Source organism: Echinops telfairi, unplaced genomic scaffold (assembly GCF_000313985.2).
Source record: "Echinops telfairi isolate 266 unplaced genomic scaffold, ASM31398v2 ScPeMD7_443;HRSCAF=831, whole genome shotgun sequence".
Lineage (NCBI taxonomy): Eukaryota > Metazoa > Chordata > Mammalia > Afrosoricida > Tenrecidae > Echinops > Echinops telfairi.
Genome location: NW_022104341.1, coordinates 6,841,979 through 6,852,104, shown reverse-complemented (window position 1 = coordinate 6,852,104; position 10,126 = coordinate 6,841,979). Strand labels below are relative to the sequence as shown.

The window sequence follows — 10,126 nt, the reverse complement described above, 5'->3', positions numbered from 1 at the left end:
CATGCTCTAGATTAGTGGTTCTCAATCTTCCTAATGCGACCCTTTAATACAGCTCCTCATGTGACCGCCAACCATACCATTATTTTGGTTGCTACTTCATAGCTGTCATTTTGCTACTGTTATGAATCAGGTGACCTCTGTGGAAGGGTCGTTTGACCCCCAAAGGGGTCTCGACCCACAGGGTGAGAACCGCTGATCTAGAGCATCGACTCTTCTATAATTCTGCTTTCTAGACCAGAATGGCTGTCAATTTGCAAAAAGAGAATCCAGGCAGGATGACAGCCACAAGCTATTTCTCTCTCCTGCAGTGGTTCGACTCAGTGTTCTTAGACACAATTTGAAGGGTGTTTGGTCACCTCTGCATTTGAGCAACAGCGCCTGCTGTGACAGGTGTGTGTCTGCCAGGCCACAAGACTGGGTGACAAGCTGTCCTCGCACGATGTGTGTGGGTATCTTCGTGGGAGTGGAGGTGGTTTTTCTTTTTGTTTCGAGAACTGGTGCTGGAAAGTGCTGGGGGACGACACCTTCCGATATCGCTATCTTCACAATTATTGCTAAAAAATGTTTTTGCGAGCCCTTGCAGCTGGAGGAGCCCCCGAGACGATTGCCCTGAGTTAGTCTTTAAAACTCAAACCAAAAATATCCCCTGAAGTCTTCATTAAACCCAGCAATAGGTTAGCTTGTTATTGAAGAATGTTTGCCTTGAGCTCTGTGTACTTTGAAAGAAGAAGCGATAGGGGAGCAAATTGACAAGCCTAAGTCAAAAGGTCAGATAGCAAGCTCCGTCTGCATTCATGGGGCTCCACAACCCGAGGAACACTCACCCCTTCCTGGAGGGAATAGAAAAGAGCTGTCAGGGTGGCATTTGCTAAAAAATACGATTATCCTTATCATTTCTGCTGGAAATGAGTTATCATGGATGGAGCCCTGGTGGTGTAGTGGTTACACTTTGGGCTGCGAGTAACATGGTTGGCAGTTCAAAACTGCCAGCAGCTTCTGGGGGCAGGGGCGGGGTGGTGGTGAGACTGGGCTTTCTATTCCTGTAAACAGTTAAAGTCTCAGAAATCCACAGGGGGTGCTGTGAGTCAGCGCTGACTCCATGGCAGTGTGCATGAGAACTAGGAGTCCCTGTGGAGTGGATTCACCTCTTGTGTGTCAGTGTTTTCAACAGTCGATTTTTTCAGAAGAAAGAAACCAGGCCTTTCTTCTGAGGCACCTCAGGGTAGACTCAACCCTCCAACTTTTCACTTTTCAGTTGAGTGTGTTAACTGTTGACACCACGCAGGGACTCCACAGTTACTACTGCTCGGAAGACTTGGAGGCAAAGCTCAGATAGTTATACAGCCATGTTCCCTGTAGCACTCATCCCAGTAGGCAAAATGCAGAAACAACCTGCTGTCGTCCGTGGATAGATGGATCAACAAACTGTTTATTCTTTATTATTCAGCTGTAATGAAAATCCAATTTGTGGTGCATGCTACCATGTGGAACAACCTTGAATACGCCCTGCTGAGTGAAATAAGTCAGACACAAAAGGACACACAGTATATAATCCCACTTAGTATTTAGAACAGACAAATGCACAGCCAGTGTCATTGAATTGCATGTGTTGAAATTGTTGAGTTGGTACACTGCTGTTATGTTGTCAACAACAATAAACAGGGTCAGAAAATAAAAAATACTTTGTGCTAGAGAACATACAAACTTTTATAATGTGAGAGGAATTTAAATTTGGTTGTACCGAGGTTGTATTTCTTAAGATAACCGTTTTTATTGGGATAAAATATATGAGGTGGCTGCAAAGAGTTTGTGGGAAAAGTCAATATCTTCCAAGTCCATTTTTTTCCTGCAAACTGTTTAACATTGTGTGTAGCAAGTTTGCCATCTCTTAGGGCAACAAGTCAAATTTGCTGTTTCTTTCCATGACACCACTTCATGTTCTACATACTCACATGTCCTCATAGCTCTTTTCATATGACATTTTAATTGTCTGTTTACAGACCTGCTTCCTCATTAGACTATGCTTCCGCCGAGCAGGCATTTGCCGCCCAGTGGCATTAATTACACTCAGTGTATCGTAACCATCACCACTGTCCATTTCCAAAAGCTTTCCATCACCCCAAACAGAAACTCGGGACTCTGTCACTCTTTTCCCGCTCTCTCCAGACCCTGGTGGCCACTAATAGTCCCTATGCCTTTGCCTGTTTGGGGGACTGGTAAACCCAAGGTCAGCAGTTCAACACCACTAGCTGTTCTGCAGGAGAAAGACAGGACTTTTTACTTCCGTTAAGAGTTACAGTCTCAGAAACCCACAGGAGCATTTCTACTCTGTCCTGTTGGGTCGTTATAGGACCCTGTTGTCATCCAACAACAGTTGTAGCAGTGTGTTATTGACAGGGAACTGCCAGAGGTTCAGGCTAGATTCAAAAGAGCACTTGGAACAAGGGATATCATTGCTGATATCAGATGGCTCTTGGCTGAAAGCAGAGCACATCAGAAAGATAGTTACTTGTGTTTTTATTTTTATTAAATACTTTTATTGAGGACTCATATCTCTTATCACAATCAATACAATCATCCATTGTGTCAAGCACATTTGTACATATGCTGCCATCATCATTTTCAAAGCATTCTCTTCCCACTTGAACCCCTGATATCAGCTCCCCCTTTCTACCTCTTCCCTCCCATCACCTGCCCTCCCTCATGAAAACTTGATAAGTTATAGATTATTATCATATCTTGCATCGTCTTCCGTTGTCCCTCGCCCACTTTTCCGTTGTTCGTCCCCCTGGGAGGGGGTTATAGATTGATCCTTGTGATCGATTCCCCCTTTCTCCCACACCCTCCCCTAATCCTCCTAGTATCTCTACTCTCCTTGTTGGCCCTGAGGGGTTTATCTATCCTGGATTCCGTGTGTTTCGGACTCTTATCTGTAGCAGTGTGCATGCTCTGGTTTAATCCGATTTGTAAAGTAGAATTGAGGTCATGCTAGGGGGGGAAGAAAGCACCAAAGAACTAGAGGAAAGTTGTGTGTTTCTTTTGTTTATCATCTAATATTAAATTTAATCTTGAAGGATAAAGGATTGTGAGGTTAAAAACTGCAACAACTTTTCTTCTTTCCTTTCCCTTAGAAAAGGCACTGTCTGGTTTTTCTGAACCAAGCCAAGTGGAATGTTGAAGCTCCGGTCCACAGCAGGTAGGTGCCTCTGCCCCGGGCTGGCTCACAGTGGGATCATCAGCTGCACATCTTTCTCGTAGATGCCAGGGATCATACCCAGAGGGAAGCTGACCATGTGCACAGTGTTCTTGCCGAACAGCTGGAATTCGTAGTGGATGAGCTGCTCCCAGAAGCCACTGTTGGGCTGGATGTTGGGTCGGCATGACTTGGCCCACACGTGGGCATCGAGCAGTGACATGGCGTGGTACTTCATGAGGTAGGCAAGGCAAAAGGTGGCCGAGTGGCTGATGCCAGTGGCACAGTGCAGCAGCGTACGGCCCTGCTTCAATTCCACAGTGTGAATGTGGTCGGCGATGGGTCAAAGAGGTCGCAGAGGCGTGAGACGGGGGAGTCGGCCACAGGCACCTGCATGTACTGGATGTCCTCATAGCGGGTGTCTACCACCTCCGCCGAGGTGTTGATGACTGGTGATCTGGAGGTGGGACAGCAGGAGCTTGTTGTTGGCAGCTGCACCACTACTGATGTACAGGCTGCTGGTGACCTGTGAGAGGCTGCTGACTGAAGGTTGCCGGAGCTGGACCGGGAAGGCACATGGAGGTGCTGTCATCCAGGTGGTGGCTCAGCACTCAGTGGGGAGTGAGGGAGGCATCTTTCTGCTGGGCTGGGTCTTCAGAGAGCATTTTTCAGCCACAAAATGTCTGGGGAGGAGAGAAAAGTTGTGTGTCTCATCGATGCTATACTGCACCCTGACTGGCTCATCAATTCCCAGTGACCCCTCTGTGAGGGGATGTCCAGTTGTCTACAGATGGGCATTGGGTTTTTCACTCCATGACCACCACCCCCCTCATTCACATTGGGTATGATTTGTTCTGGGTCTTACATGCCTGATACCTGATCCCATCAACACCTCAGGCTCACTAGTTACTTGTGTTTTTTTAACTATGATCAGGCATCCATAACAAACTATGGATAACGTTGCGAAGAAGGGGAACAATACAGTGTGCTCCTGAGAAGCTCGTACATGAATCCAGAGGCAGTTGTGCAAACAGAACAAGGGAATACTTCCTGGTTTAAAATCAGGACAGGTGTGTGACAGGTTTGTATCCTCTCCCCTGAATATATACTTAGGTGAGTCATATAATAATTGTGCAGCCCCGGGTGTGGACAGCTAACACACTCGGCTGTTAATTGAAAGGTTGGAGGACTGAATCCACCCAGAGGTGCTACCGAAGATGAGCCTAGTGATCTAATTCTAAAAAAAGTAACATTGAAAACACAGCTCTACCCTGATATACACGAAGGGGCCATGAGGTGAATCAACTCAATGTGACCTGGTTTACAACACCAGCCACAAAAGTATCATTGTGTTATTGAAGAAATTCCAAACTGACTGCTCTTCTATGTGCCCACCAGCCATGGAGGAGAGTTCTGGTTTCTCTACAATCCCAACGACACTTATTTGGGTTTTTTCACATTTTTTCCTAATAATACCCATTAGGTGGTATTTCATGGTGGATTTAATTTGCATTTCTTTGATGACCAATAATGGTGAACATCTTTTCATGTGCTTATTGGACATTTGTATATTTGTATATCTTCTTTGGAGAAATGCCTATTCAAGTCTATTTTGGTCTGGGTACTTTAGAGAAACAAACCCACAGAAACTCATGTATAAGAGAGAGTTTTAAATAAAGGTTAAGTGCGCATCAAGAAAACCCAGTGCTGCCCAAGCCCACAAGTCCAACATTAACCCATTAACCCATATGTCCAACACCAATCCAGAAAGTCCCCCTCCATCTCACAAAACAGACGCAATGATGTCGACTGCAGGAGGAAAGCTGAGTCAGTGAATGTGTAAGCATCTCAGTGCTGGCAGGGGTCTCCACACGGGTGCTCCAGCACCCAGGGCTGCATCAGGGTAGGTCCATGTGGCTTCTCCTTGTGGGTGTCTTGTAGGAAGTGAGTCTTGCAAGCTGAAGCAGGAAACTGCTAAGGCAGCTGCACCCTGGTCCGACCATCAGAAAGCAAGAGACATGAGAACTAGAAAGGTGAGGCTCACTGAGCCATTTATCCCTCTGCCCTTCAATTAACCCCACATGTGTTTATTGGGCATGTTGGCACATTAAACTAACTACCTCAAAGTCCTTCACTCGTGTTAATTGGTCTATTTGTATTTTCATTGTTGAAGCATTGGAATTCTTAGATATTCTGGGTAGTAAGCTCATATCAGATACCTGGTTCTCCCATTATTTACCTTGGGTCTTCACTTCTGTGAGAAAGTCTTTGAAGCGCTAGAGTTTTTCATTCTGGTGATGCCATATTTACCTCCTTAAAATTTTTTTTCACTTATTGCTTGTGCTTTAGGTATAAGAAGCTACCTTGTTTTAGGCCAATGTCTTCAAATTTGATAGGTATGTATAGGTGTTTTTATGGTACCATTTCAAGGACCCCTGGTGGTTAAGCACTGGACTGCTAATTGCAAGGTTGGCGGTTCAAATCCACTAGCTGATCTACAAGAGAAAAATGAGATTGTCTCTTCCTTTAAAGATGTATAGACTCAGCAACCTTATGGAACAGTTGGTAGTGGGTTGAACATTTTAACTGTTTACATACTTGCTTCCTTACTAGACTGTAAAGCTCCTGAGAGCAGAGGTTTGTCCTGAGCCTGGTTCTTCAGGGGCTTTCAAAATATGTTGGTTGAATTAATTAACAAATTCATTCATAATTGTGCCCCATGAGCACCAGTCAATCTGCTCCAGACCTGGTGGAGGAGCAAGAATGTAGCATAAAGTATGAGCATGGATGGGTCACATCTACATGCTAGCTTTGTGATTTCGGGCATTTTCACTTGTACTAAATTCACTTCACTGTGTGCACAATGCAAACCCAAAGAACCCAGGGTTACTTTGAGAAGCAAATGCGCTGGCAGTTGTGATGGGACCTTATCACCTATAGTGATTATCTTTAACCAGAAAACTCCTAGCTAAGAGTTGGGAGACACCCCGGTCTCAGTGTCAGCACAGGTACAGATTACGTCACAGCACACACTGAAACATTCATTCATATTTCCAAGCTTTCCATCTCTGGCCTAGCATTAGTCTATTGTGATATGTTTATTATTTGGTCTAGTTTTTTATTTTTTAAGTTAAAAAAGTTAGGTCTTTTTGAATTTTGCCGAGAATTCCAGAGGTGTTTTAGCATCGAGGTGTCTGGTTGTAGTTTGGAAGCGTCACCCTCCAGGGAATGGCTCTAAAATGAGGTTATTTCAGAGAGTAGGGGAGGAGGTAGTGATCAAGAGGGGTCTCTTGTAAAGTATCACTTAACGGTCTGAAATGTTCGCCCACGTCTGAGCCTTTTCTGTGTCTAGCGGTCCACCCAGGTGCCCCTTTTTTGTGTATTCCTGAATGTGTGCAACCTAGAGGATTCCTGCTGCCTCCTGCCCACCTTCAGAAGCGTCACTTGGTTCACTGACCTTCTGAACCTTTTCATTTGCCCCTAAGTAAGCTCATCAGGAGCCCTGGTGGCACAGTGGTTATGCATTGGGCTGTAAATGGCAAAGCCAGCAGTTCAAAACCACCAGCTGCTCCGTGGGAGAAAGATGAGATTTTCTCCTCCCGTGAAAAGTTACAGTCTTGGAAACCCCCAGGGACAGTTCTGCTCTGCCCCTATGGGGTTGCTGTGTGTCCACGACTTTGGTTGGAAGTATGCTTGCATTAGCTGTCTGGTAGGCAAATGCCTCCTCTTTTGGGACAGCTGGCATTGACTCCCATTTTTTCACTTCTTACCCTTTTCCACCTTGACCCTACATACTTCCTGGAACCTCCACATGATCTGCAGAAACCACAAGGATGTAGACAGGAACCAGATCTGAAAACACCTTCTTTAATCTACAGCTTGAGCTCTTCGTCGGGGCTATGCTACCTCCATAGAGGTGTCGGTCCAGATGGCCACATGACAAGCTCTTCATTGACTTTGGACACCCACATATGGCTATCTCAACATTGATTTGCATCGAGTCGTCAGATGTTTCTTTGAAATACCACTGACAAATGAATTTATGGTTCAAAAGGTTATTTGGGCTTTAGGGACGTGTTCCTCTACCACTGTCAGCCCACAGCTGATCAGACACCCCATAGATGGCAGACTTTGGTCACAAGGAAGACTCTCTCGGGACATCTGCTGTAAACCTGCTATGTGTGCCCGGCTAACCAGGGGACATTCTGAGAGGAGTTTCTTAACCAGGGGACATTCTGAGAGGAGTTTTCTTTTATATTAGGTTTTGTCCTAAGTCTGAAATACTATTTTTTCTTTCTTTTTTATTAGATTAACTGATTTATTTGATGCCTTAAATTAGGTCAACAAAATATATTCAACTGCATTAAAAAAAAAATCACATTTTCATATCTTACACCGTCCGCTTCTCCCTTCACCCACATTTTTGTTGTTCATCCCCCTTGGTGGGGGGTTATATGTCCATCATTGTGATTGGTTCTCCCTTTCTCTCCCTACCTTCTCCTTACCTTATGATACCAATACTTCCATTACTGTTCCTGAGGGGTTTATCTGTCCTGGATTCCATGTGTCAAGAGCTCTTATCTGTACCAGTGTACATGCTCTGGTCTAGCCAGATTTGTAAGGTAGAACTGAGGTCGTGATAGTGGGCGGGAGGAAGCATTAAAAAACTAGAGGAATGTTGTATGTTTCCTTGGTGCTATATGGCACCCTGATTGACTTGTCCCTTCTTGTGACCATTCTGTGAGGGATGTCCAATTGCCTAAAGACAGGCTTTGGGTTGCCACTCCAACCCCCCTTGTTCACATAGATATGATTGTTTGTTTTGGGTCTTTTGATGCCTGATACCTGATCCCATTGACGTCTTGCAATCACACAGGCTAGTGTGCTTCTTCCCTGTGGGTTTTGTTGCTTTCCTGCTAGCTGGCCACTTGTTTAACTTCAAGCCTTTAAGACTCCAGACTATATCTTCTTATAGCTGGGCACCATCAGCTTTCTACACCATATTTGCTTAAGTACCCATTTTGTCTTCAGTGATAGTGTTGGGAAAGTGAGCATCACAGAATACCAGGTTATCAGAACAAACTGTTCTTGCATTGAGGGAGGGCTTGAGTAGAGGCCCAATGTCTGTCTGCTACCTTAACACTTAATGTATAAATATATGTACATAGACCTAGATCCCTATCATTAGATATGAATATATTTACATATATGCATGCCCATATTTATACCTCTATAAATGTTTTTTACCTCCTAGTTTTTTCCTCTATTTCCTTTTACTTTTCTCCTGTCCCACTATCATGTTTGACCTTCACTCAACTCTCAGTAATTCCTCTAGATTACATTGCACTCGATCAAACCCTACCAGGCATTCTATGCTCTCTTCCCCATAGATTTTAGATCTCTTGTTGTTTCCTTGTCCCTGGGTGTGTTAGTCTGGGTTGACTAGAGAAACAAATTCATAGACACTGATATGTGTATAAGAAAGAGCATTATGTCTGGGGTCTTAAGGGCTTGAAGATAAACAAGTGGCCATCTAACTCAGAAGTCGCAAAGCCCACATGGAAGAAGCACACCAGCCTGTGTGTTCATGAGGTGCCAAAGGGATAAGGTATCAGGCATCAAAGAACAAAAATCATATCATTGTGAATGAGGTGGGGAAAGTGGGGAGTGGAGACCCAAAGCCCATCTGTAGGCAACTAGACATCCCCTTCCAGAGGGGTTGCTGGGAGGAGACTAGCCAGTCAGGGTGCAATATAGCACCAATGAAACATACAACTTTTCTATAGTTCTTTAATGCTTTCTCTCCCCAACCATCATGATCCCAATTCTACCTTGCAAATCTGGGTAGACCAGAGGATGTACATGGGTATAGATAAGAGCTGTAAACACAGGGAATCCAGGACAGATAAACCTCTCAGGACCAATAATGAGAGTAGTAATACCAGGAGGCTAAGGGGAAGGTGGGGGGAGAAAAGGGGAACCAATCACAAGGACATACATTTAACCCCCTTCCTGGGGGATGAACAACAGAAAAGTAGATGAAGGGAGACATTGGTCAGTGTAAGACATGAGAAAATAATTTATAAATTATCAAGGGTTCAGGAGGGAAGGAGGGTGGGGGGTGGAGGGGAAGAAAAATGAGGAACTGATACCAAGGGCTCAAGTAGAAAGAAAATGTTTTGGAAATGATGATGGCAGCAAATGTACAAATGAGCTTGACAAAATGGATGGATGGATGTATTTTGAAAAGAGCTGTATGAGCCCCCAATAAAGTGATTAATAATAAAAAAGAAAGCACTAAGGAGCACAGTTATTCTCTGATCCACGTGGCGTTACCATGAGTCAGAACCAATAATATATGTCAATTTTACATAATAAAATTTATCTTAGTTAAACTCCCCCACCAATAAAAAGGAAAGAGCTTTATATAAAAGAGCAATTGTATCTTGAGAATCATCCCAGCCCAGTCCAGATCAAGTCCATAATTCCAATATTAGCCCAGATGTCCAATACTAGTCCTGCTTAGACTCACGCAGCACATGCAATGATGCCGAATGCAGGAAGATCACAGGCCAGTGGCTAGATGGTCCTGTGGATCCAGTGGCAGTGGAAGCATCTCAGTGTGGCACAGCTCTTCATGTGTCTCCTCCAGCTCTCTGAGTGTCTCAACAGCTGGAAAGTGAAGGCAGAGAGACTGGGTCTGGCCTTCAATGAGCTATTTATCTCTCTCATGCCTCCAAATGAGGTCATCAAGCAGCAACCTGATTGACAGGCTAGACTCCTTCCCTTCACTCAAGTTGACAGGAGATTACGTAACTGCCACACTGGGTTTGTTGTCTCCCCTCTCCCTTTCGCCCCACATCCTCCTCTGCCATGTCCCCCTGGAACCGTTGTTACCATTGTTTTCTCCTTGGGATTATAAACAATCCTGCC

General features: G+C 44.6%; 1 pseudogene; it reads right to left on the bottom strand.

Annotated features, from left to right (window-relative positions):
* Positions 1–3,221: 3,221 nt before the first annotated feature.
* LOC101643997 lies at positions 3,222–3,785 on the bottom strand (annotated as a pseudogene).
* Positions 3,786–10,126: the final 6,341 nt, after the last annotated feature.